The sequence below is a fragment of the Mus musculus genome, chromosome 13 (assembly GCF_000001635.26).
Source record: "Mus musculus strain C57BL/6J chromosome 13, GRCm38.p6 C57BL/6J".
Lineage (NCBI taxonomy): Eukaryota > Metazoa > Chordata > Mammalia > Rodentia > Muridae > Mus > Mus musculus.
Window position 1 is genome coordinate 83,912,927 of NC_000079.6, and position 16,066 is coordinate 83,928,992.

The 16,066-nt window shown below is 39.4% G+C and overlaps 1 long non-coding RNA gene across 1 annotated transcript in view; it reads left to right on the forward strand.

Moving 5' to 3' along the window:
• 2810049E08Rik (RIKEN cDNA 2810049E08 gene) overlaps nt 1–15,784 on the forward strand; it is a 37,503-nt gene extending 21,719 nt beyond the window's left edge. Inside the window, exon 3 of the long non-coding RNA NR_036594.1 lies at nt 14,977–15,784. This is a non-coding gene — a long non-coding RNA (RIKEN cDNA 2810049E08 gene). The remainder of the gene's footprint in view (nt 1–14,976) is intronic.
• The last annotated feature ends 282 nt before the right edge of the window (nt 15,785–16,066 follow it).

The following is a 16,066-nucleotide window of genomic DNA, read 5'->3' on the forward strand; positions in this document are numbered from 1 at the left end:
AAAAGCAAGTTTCACCATACCTAGAAAGGCTCTCCCTTTTCACTGTTGTCTCAAAACTAAAAATGTAGCTTATAGTGTGTGTGCTGGTTAGTTTTATGTCTACTTGACTCGAACTAGAATCATTTGGGAAGAGGGAACCTTAATTAGAAGGTAGTCCTAGCTGATTGGCCTGTGGGAAAGCATTTTCTTGATTAGAGATTATTGTGGGTGGTGTCACCCCTGCATTTGGTAGTCCTAGAAGAAATCAGGCTAAGCAAACTATGAAGAACTAGCCTTACAGAAACTAAGCTTTCCTCCATGGCCGCTGCTTCAGTTACTGCCTTCAGGCGTCTGCCTTGAGTTCCACCCTGACTAACTTTCATGGTAGACCATGATAGGGAGATGTAAACTGAAGCGAACCCTTACTCCCCAGGTTATTTTTGGTCATGGTGTTTTATCACAGAAATAGAATTCCTAAGACAGTATGATGTACATGAAAAGTTATCTTTTCCTCCATGGTTTCTGTCACTGTTATCCTCAGGGAAATGACCTTTATCTTATAATGTTCTAACACCCACATATTTTGTTTTAATTATATTACCAATATATAGCTTTTACAACATGATTTGAAAGTATAGTCGTATAAAAAGCATTGAATTTCATTTAATGTATATACAGCACATTTGAAACTATAGAGGATAGATTATATTCTGGAACTATTTTTATAGTTGTTTTTTTCAAAATTAGAATCATACTGATTTCTAATTTTTTAACTGAAGTTGTTATAAATGTCATTCTATACCAGTAAAATACAGACAGGAATTATTATTTCACAAAGTGCTAAACAATTTTATTTTAAAACCATAAAATAATTTGTTTTATTCAGTGCTGTAATGATATCTAGATGAGGTACAATTTAATAATTAATTAAAGGTATGTTAAATCCATGTAATATGCCAGACATGCACTTTGATACTGAAGATACAAGATGAAGAAAAAACCAAATAAGAATACAGTGTCTCATATATATCTCATATATAGCTCACCATTGCTAGGAAATTTTCCCCAAAACTTTTTTTTTAATTATTTTACACTGTTTTTGATTGCTTTCTTTGAATAAATTATGAAAGTGGAAACTATTCTTAGGAGAATGACTTTTATAAACACTACTACATTCTACCAAAGAAACCTGTGACACCTGTCTACACTGCACTGCTATTAACATTATGACTCTGTATCATCGCTATTTTCAGTCTCAGGGATCTGAGGGGGAAATGGTTTGCCAGTGTTGCCAGTGCCATTTCACTCACTGAGGCTGGCATGACTACTTGTTTAACATCTTGCTAAGCTTTTGTATGATTTCTTTTGTGAATTGCTTGTTGTATATTTTGTTTGTCACTCTGGTGTCTGTTTTTTTGCATCATCAAAACCAGCTATACATACCTTATATGTGAAAAACTGCTAAGAGTCTTTGGCTAGGAAAATTATTGTCAGCTTTAAAATGTGAAGTGTAGCTGTTATGAAAGTATCAACTGACTTGGGGGCTTTAGTGCATTACTCAACGGCATGGGGATCTTCTTCACTCGGTAACACTCCGTTTTTGGCATCAGTCAGTGGACATGTCACATGGTCTCTAGAGCTAAATGTAAAACAATTCTGGCTTCATGTTGAAAATAAGGAGAAAGCGGCCACCAGTGATTATGAGATGGGTTATAAAGTCTCACTGTTCAAAATGGGAATACTGTTGGTAACAAAAGTCATCACATGTACCAGCAGGTGAAGTACACGAAATAACTCTTCATTTGAACATAACAAAAGTCATCAATTCAATTAGCATCCTTGTGGGCAATCTCCAGAGAAAAGCCAATGACTGCATTATTATGGAGTAAGAATGCATTGTTGCTGGTGAGACAAATTGGGAGGGAAACGTGGGCTTTCCTAGATTAGACTGTCTCTAGTTGGTGAGTGGGGAACTGATTTCAATTTCTAGGGTCATTAATCTCCTACTTTTTATGGGCAGTAAATTACCTTTAAATTAAAACAAACAAACAGGATACCTGTCAGACTGTGTGTCAGTATAAACACAGGCTTTCAGCAAATTGTAATTAGGACCGATATCTTGACCTACTTAAAAAGTGAAGTAGTAGGGAAGAAAACATCTAATTTCTCTTCAAACAAACAAAAGATAACTCTTAAAAAATTCGGAAGACTAGATATAACACAGTTGTAGATTGCTTGCCTAGTAAACCTCAAGGCCTGAGTTCAGGTTCCAGCCTAGAAAAATATAAAAACTGATGTCTATATTTTTCTATGTGTAATATACCACATGGATTTTATTCAGTCACAATAGCTTTATATATATGCTGAGTGACATCTCTTGTGTACATTTTTGTTTTAATTTTATTTCTTTTATTCAAGATGGGAATGAGGGTTTTGGCTACCAAGTGTATCTATTCTCTGACTTCAGTGTCTAGAAGAACATTAAAAAGAAAAGGAATAGAGAAAGAAAGAAGCAAGCAAGCAAACAAACAAAGAGAAGTAGTCCTTTTGAGGTAAAGTCACCATTATTCTTATATTATTGCATGTGAAGTCATTTTTACCACATTTCAACCATATCAATTGCCAACTTGAATGAATACATGTCCATAGTGTTCTGTCCTCTATTCGTCAGGCTCTGCTAAAGAGAAACCACCAACCACAAACCTGAAAGGATAAATGAATGACAACAATCCTGTATCTGGTCTGCAAACCTGCTACTGTTATCACTGTTTTTCTGGGTGCTTATATTGGATAAGGGAAGATAGCTTTGATATTTCTGGTAATTTCTATTGAAAATTAAATATGATTTTAGGATGCTTTTATCTAATGGGATAGAAAACTCTACTTCACTTGAATCAAAATTAAATATAGCCCCAAAGTCTAGAGGTTCCAAGACTAACTGGAATCACTATAAAAATGGTTTCACTGAGGTCCCATTTCTCTTCCGCAAGATTGTAGCTTTGTGTTCTCCTCTTTTGTCTTCATTCATGAGCAGCTGTTGGTTCATATCCTTTCAGAATTCTTAGACTCTGCTCTGACAGATCAGTCTGAGTACAAACAACCATCTCTGAGTCAACATTGTGGTCAAATATTAGACTGAAATAAGCCAAGGACTCTGCTCAGAGCAGAAGAAGGGAAATCCCTGTGTCAGGACATGGAACCAGGGTAGGTGAGAGGAGACTACCCAAATAAGTAGATGTAGACAAAAGAGAACTTGATGTGAAATAACCCAGTATGGGTTGTCATTTCTGCAAGTAGAGATTTTTCTACCACAGTACTAATTCTTCTTTGTATGTGGAGACCATCTCATGCTAACATTACTACAGGAACAAATTTAGTTTTCTTGTCACAGACTGAGTAACTAGTCAGACTTAACGTAACAATAATGGAACGAGCAAAAAAGAATTCCCTCAGTTTGTGTTTTCTTTATTGTTTCTATTTCCATTTTCAGGTCTTGAACAATTTTATTTATTTCCTTTACCTATTTAATTGTTATTTAATTGTATTTTTCTGTGTTTCTTTAAGGGATTTATTCATTTCTTCTTTAAGATCCCCTATCATCTTTATAAGATTTGATTTAATATCATTTTCTTGAGCTTCAGATGTGTTAGGATATCCAGGACTGGCTGTGCTCTGAAGATGTCATATTGCCCTGGCTTTTGTTGATTTTGTTCTTTTGAAGGCCTTTAGCTATCTGAATGGCTTTGGTCCCTGGATATTCTTGTGGTAGATTTTGGGAGGGGACTTAACCTCAATCTTCTTGGTGTGGTTGGCCTCTTATGGGTATGTTTGTGCTATATGGTTCCAGACCAGCTGGTCTGATGAAGGTAGGCAGAGAGTTGGTGGGAGAATGGAGATCCACTGAGGATCTGCCCGAGCAAACTGCTCAGGGCAGTTTGGGGTGCCCAATGGAACTCAGTGGGCAGGGAAGATGGATCAGGAAAAGAATTCGACCAGTATTGTTTCAGGATCCGCTGGTCTGATGAAGGTGAGTGGAGAAGTGGCAGGAGAATAGAGGAAGGCTGGGGATAGCAGGCTATTCTGGTATATATGGTTTATAAATAAGAGTATTATTTCCTAAAAATGTTTCATGTAAAGTAAAATATTATTTTAGGAACTATTATTCAATATACAAAAATACCTCAACTGTGTCTTTAAAATCTTAGTAGATAGCTAGAATTAATCAGCTTCTTTAAAAACAGATAATGAATGACACTGCAGAAACCAGGAAAGTAAAAAGGGACTATTCTTGGGGGTGGGGAGAAGAGGAATAGAATTTGAATAGCAGTGTACAAGTTATCTGAAGGAGGAAATGGGGAAAATGTGTGGGCTCTATATTTAGGGATGAGGAGGGAGATGAATACAGAAGGATGAATATGACCATAAAAAGACCTTTAAAATTCAAAAGGAGTCATAGTATTATCAATCTGTCCAAAAATAACTATAATACAAGTAAATCTATGTATACATACACAAATATAGTTTAATAAAATTTTCCCATTTAGGCTGAGAATACATGCCCCAAGATTGATAAATTGTGTAACAAAACCCCAACAGCAGGCATAAACATCCAATCTTTCTTTTGAGTTGTTAGTCAGGGTTCTACAAGAAACTCCCCCCAAAATTTAGGTTACGGCTTGTTAGTTACCCTTGGTCCCTATTGTAGAAGACACCATTTGACATAAGACTCAGAGGACAAAGTTGGATCTGACTTCAAAGCCACCTGCCTGAAGACTAACTTTCGTAGTGTCAAAAACATGGAAGTTTCCAAAAGAGGGAAGCAGCTAGTAGTCCTACACAGCTATGATGCCTATGAAATCCAATCACTCCCAGGTACAATAATCCTCAAGGTGCAATAGTGGCATGTATATATTGGCAGTTACCAACATCTCTCTAATTGGACTTAAGACCTTCTCAACAAGAGGGAAATCATGCTGGAAGACCCACAAAGTGAGGACTCCTCCACATTCTGACTCAGAAGAGATGACACCCCAAATCACTCACAAGAAACGGCCTTGATGCAAACCACAAGAGGACTTTTTATTCCAGGTGCACTCTGGGGCCCACAGTCATATACCACATAGGGGTAGAGGACCATGAGCCCTGAGTAGCTGGGGAGGGGGTTATTTAAAGGAAGAAACCAAAATCAAGGGGTTGGGGAGGGTGTTATTGGAAAATAAAAAAAATACCAGTTAAGAGTCACGAGGAAGTGGAAGTCACAAGGAATAATACCTGGTAATTGTGTGGTTATTTCTCAAGACAGTTTCTCTGAGCCTCTAGCAATAGCACATTTCTATAGCGGGTTCCAGCAACATGACCTCTTTTTGAACAAACACTCCCTGAACCCAGGCAGCAGGTGGGTGGAGGAATGTCGCTATCTGTTTTATAATTAGCATGCCTTAGAGCATTGAGTCACAAAGGTCACATTCTCAAACCTGGGCCTAAAGGCCTAGTTTTTTTGTTTTTATGTTACACTTTTTCAATGCCTTGTAGTAGAAACCTGGGATTAGTGAATGCATGTATCTTGGAGCAGAACATATATCCACCACTTTACTAAACTAACATAATCACCAACTACATTCTAAATATTTATCCTATACCCAAAGATAAGTCTAATTCTTACCCCCATCAAGGATATTTCTCTTAGCAAGAGATATAAATCATTAGAGAAAATCTGTGCCAGAGACATCAGTAGATTCTCAACAAATACTAACTGTGGGCTCTGCAATATGCATGTGTGGAGAAAATCGATTTAAGGTTGAAGTCTACCATGTCTATATAGCTCCTCTGAGTTCAGTATAATGAAGGACTCCCTTTTCCAGCAGGATTTCCTTTTTTCTGTCTAAACTTATGTGGAGAGTCTGACCATCACACCCTCTACCTGAGGAAGGTCACATAGTTCTTGGTAAACCTACAAGTTTAATTTCCTCCTGCTCCTCCCAGCCCCCTGCCCCCAGAACCTGCCCAGCAAGTACCTGGGATTCCTGAAATGACTCTCCATGCAAATGAGGCATTCACAGTACATTACCCTCCATCCAGTGATTTACATTTTTATCTTGAAAACTCTTTTCCATTCTCCAAGGTTCATATATAGCCCTTGCCCACCATGAATAAACTGTATAAAGACAAGCAGTTTCACTGAATATTGATTAAGATAACTGTTTCATTGAGTACCTCCTAAAAGAGCTATAACACTAACATCCCTGGAGAACTGCTCCTCCTGTACACATAGCACATACTACTAGACCAGGATCTCGTAAACCCCACCTGTTCTGGGCTCACTTCATCCTTCCAGACTGGTGTGCAGCAGGGCATGGGAACCCCGAGGGAGGATGAAGAACTTGGAAACATATGAATGAACCTGTCATGATGAAAGAATGTGGGAAATGGTATTAAAGAAGTTTCTCTGGCCACAGTTGAAACTCATAATTCCACTCACATTTGACTTACTATAACAACTTGTGATGTGACCACATCTAAGTTCAAGGCAACACCAATGAATCCAAACTGCATGTCCAGATAAGAGATAGTTCTGAGGAATATTTTGCTGGTCTCTACCACCAATGAAATCCAAATGCAGGCCCAGATAAGAGATAAGTTTGACAATGGAGTACTACTCAGCTATTAAAAACAATGAATTTGTGAAATTCTTAGGCAAATGGATGGATCTGGAGGATATCATCCTGAGTGAGGTAACCCAATCACAAAAGAACACACATGATAGGCAATCATTGATGAGTGGATACTAGCCCAGAAACTTAGAATACCCAAGATACAAGTTGCGAAACAAATAAAACTCAAGAAGAAGGAAGACCAAAGTGTAGATACTTCATTTCTTCTTAGAATGGGGAACAAAATACCCATGGAAGGAGTTACAGAGACAAAGTTCGGAGCTGAGACAGTAGGAAGGACAATCCAGAGACTGCCCCACCCAGAAATCCATCCCATAAACAAACACCGAACCCAGACACTATTACATATGCCAGCAAGATTTTGCTGACAGGAGTCTGATAGAGTTGTCTCTCCTGAGGCTATGCCAGTACCTGGCAAATACAGAAGTGGATGCTCACAGTCATCTATTGCATGGAACACATGACCCCCAATGAAGGAGCTAGAGAAAATACCCAAGGAACTAAAGGGGTCTGGGAGGAACAACAATATGAACTAACGAATACCCCCCAGAGCTTGTGTCTCTAGTTGCATATGTAGCAGAGGATGGCCTAGTAGGCCATCAATGGGAGGAGAGGCCCTTGGTCTTGCAAAGATTATATGCCCCAGTACAGGGGAATGCCAAGGCCAGGAAGCAGGAGTGGGTAGATTGGGGAGCAGGGCAGGGGGAGGGTATAGGGGACTTTCGGAGTATCATTTGAAATGTAAATGAAGAAAATATCTAATAAAAAAAGAAATGGCAAGATAAAAAAGAGAGATAAGTCTGAGGAACACTTTGCTGGTCTCTACCACCAATGAAATCCAAATGCATGCTCAGATAAGATATAAGTCTGAGGATTACTCTACTGATCTTTACTACATCAAGGAGTCAACATTATAACAGATTAGCGTAAAAGGAAAAACCTATCAAAGTGGCATTTAAATTCTTAACATTTGTGCTCTAAACACCCTGGCTTCCAAGTTTGTCAAAGAAACACTGCTATAACTTAAATCACATATTGACAGACACGCTCTGACAATAGAAGACTCCAGTACCATATTCTTAACAGTGGACAGGTTATCCAGACAAAAACTAAACACAGAAATACTGGAGTCAGCAGATGTGATAAAGCCAATGGACCTAACAGATATGTATAGAACATTTCACACACACACACACACACTCACTCACTTTCTTTTCAGCACCTCACAGCACATTCTCCAAAATTGGTCACATACTCTGCCACTAAGCAAGTCTCAACATATAGAAAAAAATTGAAAAAACTCCTTGCAAGCTATCAGATCACCATAGATTAAACCTAAATATCACCAATAACAGAAACAACAGAAAGCTTAAAAACTCATAAAAGCTCAACAACTCTACTAAATGAAAAAAAAGCAGAGATAAAGAAAGAAATTAAAGACTTCCTAGAATTCAAGGAAAATGAATGCATAACATACCTGTACTGGCTAGTTTTGTGTCAACTTGACACAGCTGGGGTTATCACAGAGAAAGGAGCTTCAGTTGAGGAAATGCCTCCATGAGATCCAGCTGTGGGGCATTTTCTCAATTAGTGATCAAGGGGGAAAGGCCCCTTGTGGGTGGGACCATCTCTGGGCTGGTAGTCTTGGTTCTATAAGAGAGCAGGCTGAGCAAGCCAGGGGAAGCAAGCCAGTAAAGAACATCCCTCCATGGCCTCTGCATCAGCTCCTGCTTCCTGACCTGCTTGAGTTCCAGTCCTGACTTCCTTTGGTGATGAACAGCAGTATGGAAGTATAAGCTGAATAAACCCTTTCCTCCCCAACTTGCTTCTTGGTCATGATGTTTGTGCAGAAATAGAAACCCTGACTAAGACAATACCCCACCTTCTTGGTACACAATGGAAGCAGTGTTAAGATAAGAGTTCACAACAGTAAATGCCTCCATAAAAAACTGGAGCAAGCTTATGAATACAAGTTAATAACATACCTGAAATTTCAAAAGAAAAAAATGAAAAGAAGAAATCACACTCAAGAGGAGTAGATGACACAAAATAATCAAACTCATGGCTGAAATCAATAAAATAAAATCAAAGAGAACAATGCAAAGAATTAAGGAAACAAAAAAGTTGGTTCTTTGAAAAAAATCAATAAGATAGACAAACCATCTAAATTGACTAAAAGGCAGAGAGAGAGAGAGAGAGAGAGAGAAAATATCCAACAAATCAGAATCAAAAAGAGGTCATGAAAAGAGACACGAATGAAGTCCAAAGAATTGTATGGATATACTTTAAAACCCTGTATTCCACCAAACTGGAAAATCTAACAGTAATGAATAACTTTATTGATATGTGCAACTTACCAAAGTTAAATCAAGATCAGAAAAAAATTTTAAGTAGACCTATACCCATCTAGGGAATAGAAGCTGTCATTTAAAGTCCCTCAATCGAAAAAAGGCAGTGGCCAGATGATTTTTTTCTTTTTCATTTTTTTATTAGCTATTTTCTTTACATTTCAAATGTAAAATGTACATCCACTTTCCAAGTTTCCCCTCTGAAAATCACCTATAACCCCTCTCCCCCTGCTCCCCAACCCACCCACTCCCATTCCTGATCCTGGCATTCCCCTATACTGGAACATAGAGCCTTCACAGGACCAAAGGCTCCTCCCATAGATGACCAACTAGGCCATCCTCTGCTACATACATAGCTAGAGCCACAAGTTCCACCATGTGTTTTTTTGGATTGATGGTATAGTTACAAGGAGCTCTGGGGAGTACTGGATATTTCATATTGATGTTCCTTCTATGGGGCTTCAGACCCCTTCAGCTCCCTGGGTACTTTCTCTGGCTCCTTCATTGGGGACTTTATGCTCCTTTCAATGGATGACTGTATTTGTCAGTCACTGGCAGAGCCTCCCAGGAGACAGCTATATCAGGCTCCTGTCAGCAATCTCTTGTTGGTATCTGCCTAATGTCTGGATTTGGTGGTGGATTATGGGGTGGATCCCTGGGTGGGGCAGTCTCTGGATGGTTGTTCCTTCAGGCTCTGCTCTGAACTTTGTCTCTGTAACTCCTTCTGTGGGTATTTTCTTCCCCATTCTTTTTTTTTTTTTTCCAAAAGTATTTTTTTTAATTAGGTATTTTCCTCGTTTACATTTTCAATGCTATCCCAAAGGTCCCCCATACCCACCCCCCCAATCCCCTACCCACCCACTCCCCCTTTTTGGCCCTGGCGTTCCCCTGTACTGGGGCATATAAAGTTTGCAAGTCCAATGGGCCTCTCTTTGCAGTGATGGCCGACTAGGCCATCTTTTGATATATATGCAGCTAAAGACAAGAGCTCCCGGGTACTGGTTAGTTCATATTGTTGTTCCACCTATAGGGTTGCAGTTCCCTTTAGCTCCTTGGGGTTTTCTCTAGCTCCTCCATTTGGGGCCTTGTGACCCATCCAATAGCTGACTGTGATCATCCACTTCTGTGTTTGCTAGGCCCCGGCATAGTCTCACAAGAGAGAGCTATATCTGGGTCCTTTCAGCGAAATCTTGCTAGTGTATGCAATGGTGTCAGCATTTGGAAGCTGATTATGGGATGGATCCCTGCATATGGCAATCACTAGATGGTCCATCCTTTCGTCACAGCTCCAAATTTTGTCTCTGTAACTCCTTCTATGGGTGTTTTGTTCCCATTTCTAAGAAAGGGTAAAGTGTCCACACTTTGGTCTTCGTTCTTCTTGAATTTCATGCGTTTGGCAAGTTGTATCTTGGGTATCCTAGGAACGAAGTATCCACACTTTGGTCTCCCTTCTTCTTGAGTTTCATGTGTTTTGCAAATTGTATCTTGGGTATTCTAAGTTTCTGGGCTAATATCCACTTATCAGTGAGTGCATACCATGTGTGGTTTTTTTGTGATTGGGTTACCTCACTCAGGATGATATCCTCCAGATCCATCCATTTGCCTAAGAATTTCATAAATTCTTTGTTTTTAATAGCTGAGTAGTAATCCATTCTGTAAATTTACCATATTTTCTGTATCCATACTTCTGTTGAGGGACATCTGGGTTCTTTCCAGCTTCTGGCTATTATAAATAAGACTTCTATGAATATAGTAGAGCATGTGTCCTTATTATAAGTTGGAACATCTTCTGGGTATATTCCCAGGAGAGGTATTGCTGGATCTTATGGTAGTACTATGTCCGGTTTCCTGAGGAACCACCAAACTGATTTCCAGAGTGGTTATACCAGCTTGCAATCACACCAGCAATGGAGGAGTGTTCCTCTTTCTCCACATCCTTGCCAGCATCTGCTTTCACCTAAATTTTTGATCTTAACCATTCTGACTGTTGTGAGTTGGAATCTCAGGGTTGTTTTGATTTGCATTTCCCTGATGATTAAGGATGTTGAACACTTTTTTCAGGTGCTTCTCAGCCCTTCAGTATTCCTCAGTTGAGAACTCTTTGTTTAGCTATGTACCCCATTTTTAAATAAGGTTGTTTGATTTTCTGGAGTCCAACTTCTTGAGTTCTTTGTATATATTGGATATTAGTCCCCTATCAGATTGAGGATTGGTAAAGATCCTTTCTCAATCTGTTGGTGGCCTTTTTGTCTTATTGGCAGTGTCTTTTGCCTTACAGAAGCTTTGCAATTTTGTGAGGTCCCATTTGTCTATTCTTGATCTTAGAGCACAAGCCATTGCTATTCTGTTCAGGAATTTTTCCCCTTTGCCCATATCTTCGAAGCTTTTTTCTACTTTCTCCTCTATAAGTTTCAGAGTCTCTGGTTTTATGTGAAGTTCCTTGATCCACTTTTACTTGAGCTTTGTCCAAGGAGATAAGAATGGATGGATCAATTCCCATTCTTCTACATGATAACCACCAGTTGTGCCAGCACCATTTGTTGAAAATGCTGCCTTTTTTTTCCCACTGAATGGTTTTAGCTCCTTTGTCAAAGAGCAAGTGACCATAGGTGTGGGTTTATTTCTGACTCTTCAATTCTATTCCATTGATCTACCTGTCTGTTGCTGTACCAGTACCATGAAGTTTTTAATCTCAATTGCTCTGTAGTATAGCTTGCGATCAGGGATGGTGATTCCACCAGAGGCTCTTTTATTGTTGAGAATAGTTTTTGCTATCTTAGCTTTTTTGTTATTCCAGATGAATTTGCAAACTTCCCTTTCTAACTCTGTGAAGACTTGAGTTGGAATTTTGACCGGGATTGCATTGAATCTGTAGATTGCTTTTGGCAAGATAGCCATTTTGACTATATTAATCCTGCCAATCCATGAGCATGGGAGGTCTTTAGAATTCTACCAGACTTTTAAAGATGAGTTAATACCAATATTCCTCCAATTAATTCACACAATAGAAGCCGAAGGAACCTTGCTCATAAAGATTCAACAAAGAAAGAGAATTTCAGATCAATTTCCCTTATGAGGGTAGATGCAAAAATACTCAGTAAAATACTCTCAAAGTGAATTGAAAATGATCATCCACCATGATTATATAGACTTTATTGCAGAGATTGCAGGGATGGTACAATATATGAAAATCACTAAATGTATCTATCATAGAAACAAACTGAGAGAGAAACCCCACAATCATCTCATTAGATATGGAAAAGGTCTTTTGACAATTCCAATACCATTTCATGATAAAAGGCTTGGAAAGATTAGAGATACAAAGGATATACCTAACTGTAATAAAGGCAATTTCCAGCTAGCCTTTAGTCAACATCACATAAAGTGGAGAGAAACTCTGCTGAACATTATCCTGCTGAGCCTCTCTGTCACAGATCTGTCATAGTGGGGCCCACTACAGTGGGGTGGGTTCATCCTGGATGTTTTCTGTCTGCCCAGTGCTGTGAGGAGGAATCTATTTTCAGTTAAAGAGGAAAAAAGGCATCCCAGAGTGTTCCCTTGCCTTTTTCCATTGCACTGTGTGAGGAAAAGCAAGATGACAATCATAAGCACACAGACACTCCACACACACATAATTGATATGTGACTTAGTCTTGTATTCTGGAGCAGTGAGAAATATATTTCTTTTATTTATAAGCCAGCAAGTTTACGGAATTTAATTATAGCTCCCTAGTTAGACTGAGACACAATATATACAAGGACCTTGGTTTGTTATGATGAATTCAGTTCCTACAAAGTGAAAGTCTCATTGTAGTGCTGACTCATATTCATTTAAAAATGTAAGGATTGCCTTCTGGTCAGCACCAGCTCTGGGCCACCTTGGGCACAAACTCGGCAGATGGCCCTATGGTCTCCAGAGGACTCTCCATGCCCCAGGCGCCCTAGCACACCCAGGATCTTAGGATCATTGGTGAGTGGAACACAACATCTGTTCCAACACAACTGGGAGTGCCTGGGGCCAGCAGGAGCAGGGACACTGGACCCTTCCCGACCAGTGGCTTGGAATACTTCTGGTCAGCACTGGTCTACCTTGGTTTTCAACACAGCAGACAACACCACGGTCCCCAGAGGATGTACCACTCCCGGGCTCTGTAACACATCCAGGATCTTAGGATTCCAGAATCCCAAGATCCCAGGAGTTTGGTCACACCAGGATCCAAACACAAAAACACTCCAACACAAGGAGGGAAATGATGCCCTAGAAAAAGCAAGAAAGTAATCCTTCAACAAATCTAAAAGAAGATGAATTGATACAGAAAGTGTGGTACATTTACACAATGGAGTACTAATCAGCTATTAAAAACAATGAGTTTATGAAATTCTTAGAAAAATAAATGGATCTGGAGTATATCATCCTAAGTGAGGTAACCCAATGACAAAAGAACACACATGATATGCACTCACTGGTAAGTGGATATTAGCCCAGAAGCTCAGAATCCTTCTTAGAAGGGGGAACAAAATACCCATGGAAGGAGTTACGGAGACAAAGTTCGGAGCAGAGCCTGAGGGAATGACCATTTAGAGACTGCTCCACTTGGGGATCCATCCCATAATCACCACCAAACCCAGACACTATGGCAGGTGCCAGCAAGAGCTTGCTGACAGGAGCCTGATATAGCTATCTCCTTAGGGGCTCTGCCAGTGCCTGGCAAATACAGAAGTGGATGCTCACAATAATCCATTGGATGGAGCACAAGGTCCCCAATGAAGGAGTTAGAGAAAGTACTTAAGGAACTGCAGGGGTTTGAAGCCACATAGGGGGAATATCAATATGAACTAACCAGTACCCCCAGAGCTCCTTGGAACTAAACCACCAATCAAAAAATACACATGGTGGGACTCATGGCTCCAGCTGTATATGTAGCAGAGAATGGCCTAGTCAGTCATCAATGGGAGGAGGGGCCCTAGTTCCTGTGAAGGTTCTATGCCCCAGTATAGTGGAGTGCCAGGACCAGGAATGGGAGTGGGTAGGTTGGGGAGCAGGGGCCGGGCTGTGTGGATAGGGGATTTTTGGAGGGGAAATTAGGAAGGAATAACATTTGAAATGTAAATAAAGAAAATATCTAATAAAATGTAAGGATTGAAAATTTGCATTTCTAATATTACCATTTCAGCTGTACTGATTTGTGTTGTGTTTGTCTAAACAAATGAAGAATGTTCAGGGAAACTGACTAAAGACACTGATCACTGTGGGTGACATTAAGGCCTTTGTGAAACTGGCCTAGACACTGTCTCTCTTTTTTTTTCTATATTAAGATGAAGAAGCCATCACCTCTGAACAAAAAATCAGGTGTCTAGAATATAAGCAGTTTCCCAGTGCCTTGCATTCAAATCACAAATGAAATTACCTTTAGAACTATCAAAGTCAACATAGAATCACCAAATGCTGTCATTGAGGAACTAAGTAGGACATTTCAGAAGTATTAGAACCACAGCGTAAGAGCATGTGTTAGATATGAACAGAGCAGGTATAGGATCCCTGGGTGGTAAGTGATAAACTACTGTCCAGTTTGATGAGTCTCTATTATGAACATATTATCTTTTCAGAGCAGCTAGAACTACTCAGTTACTTAAAAGTACAGTGTTACACTACTGAAGCTTTAAATGTCAGAGCATCTTCTAATCATGTTTATAAAGATAATTTTGCCATTTAAAAAATCAGCATGTAAATTAAAAATCAATGACCTATTTTATTTCTTTTAATTACTGAAATAAAAAGAAGTTATGTTGTATTGATGTTTGCTCCTATGGTCTTGTTGACTGTTATTAATGAAAATATTAATACAGTGTAGTACAAAAAGAAATTTGCTGTCAAACTTTATGCCACCAATTGACAGACACCATACAAGATATGCATATCTGCTTATAGGCAAGCATTTGTTTCTACCATCATTAATGATACTCTGTTATGCTTGCAGACAGAAGCATTTAGTCCTCTGAGAGTCTCCATCCAGAAGCTGACTGAGAGAGATGCAGATACCCACAGCCAAACAGTGGACAGAGCTTGGGGACTCTTATGGAAGAATAGGAGGAAGAATTGCTGGCCCTGAAGGAGATAACTCCATAGGAAGACCAACAGAGTCAGCTAACCTGGACCCTTCGGGCTTACAGAGACTGCCATCAACAAAAGAACATAGATGGGCTGGACCTAGGCCTCTATGCTCATATATAGCAGATGTTTAGCTTGGTCTTCATGTGAGTCCTAAACAACTGAAACAGGGGCTATTCCTAAAGCTGTTGCCTGTCTGTGGGATATGTTCGGCTAGGTGGGCTGCCTTGTCAGGCCTCAGTGGGAGACGAAGCTCCTAACCTCAGGGAGACTTGAAGTACCTAGGTGAGGGGAATATACTCAGGAGGGGACCCTGCCCACTCAAAGGAGAAAGGAAGTGTGATGTGGGAGGGGTTGTGGGAGGGGATTCCTGGGATACAAGTCAGGGAGTGGGATGTAGAGTGAATAAGTAAAAAAATTAAATTAAATTAAATTAAAATACGAATTTTACTTTTAAAAAGAATTTTCTCCTCATTGGTAAGTTTTGCTTCTTTATACACATGAATTCTTTACAGAGCTGTTTCAAATGTTTTGTAGCATTGCTTATATGTTTCAGTTATGAGCCATAAAGAATGACTGTAATAAAATGACTGTGTAAAAATAGATTAGCACTAGTTAAGGATTCATTGTCAAACTTTCTAAACTTTCATTAAATGTGCATATGCACATAAAAAATCTATTGGTGTTCTCAGGTGTGCTAAAATGAACAGTGCACTTAGACACCTTCTTGCTACTGTAGTTTTTTGAAAAACAAATGTTCTGTTTCTCCAATCTCCCAAAACAAAAACAAAAATAACCCTTGTCCAGCCTTTCCAGAAACAAGTTGAGCCTCTTGGACCCTGAGCCAGCTACATCTGAGAGCGTAAGGCAGCAGATCTTCAAGCAGGACTTTGAGTAAAATATTTTCAGATGTCCACAGTTCCTGGAATAGGAATATATTCCAATTTTTCACACTGATT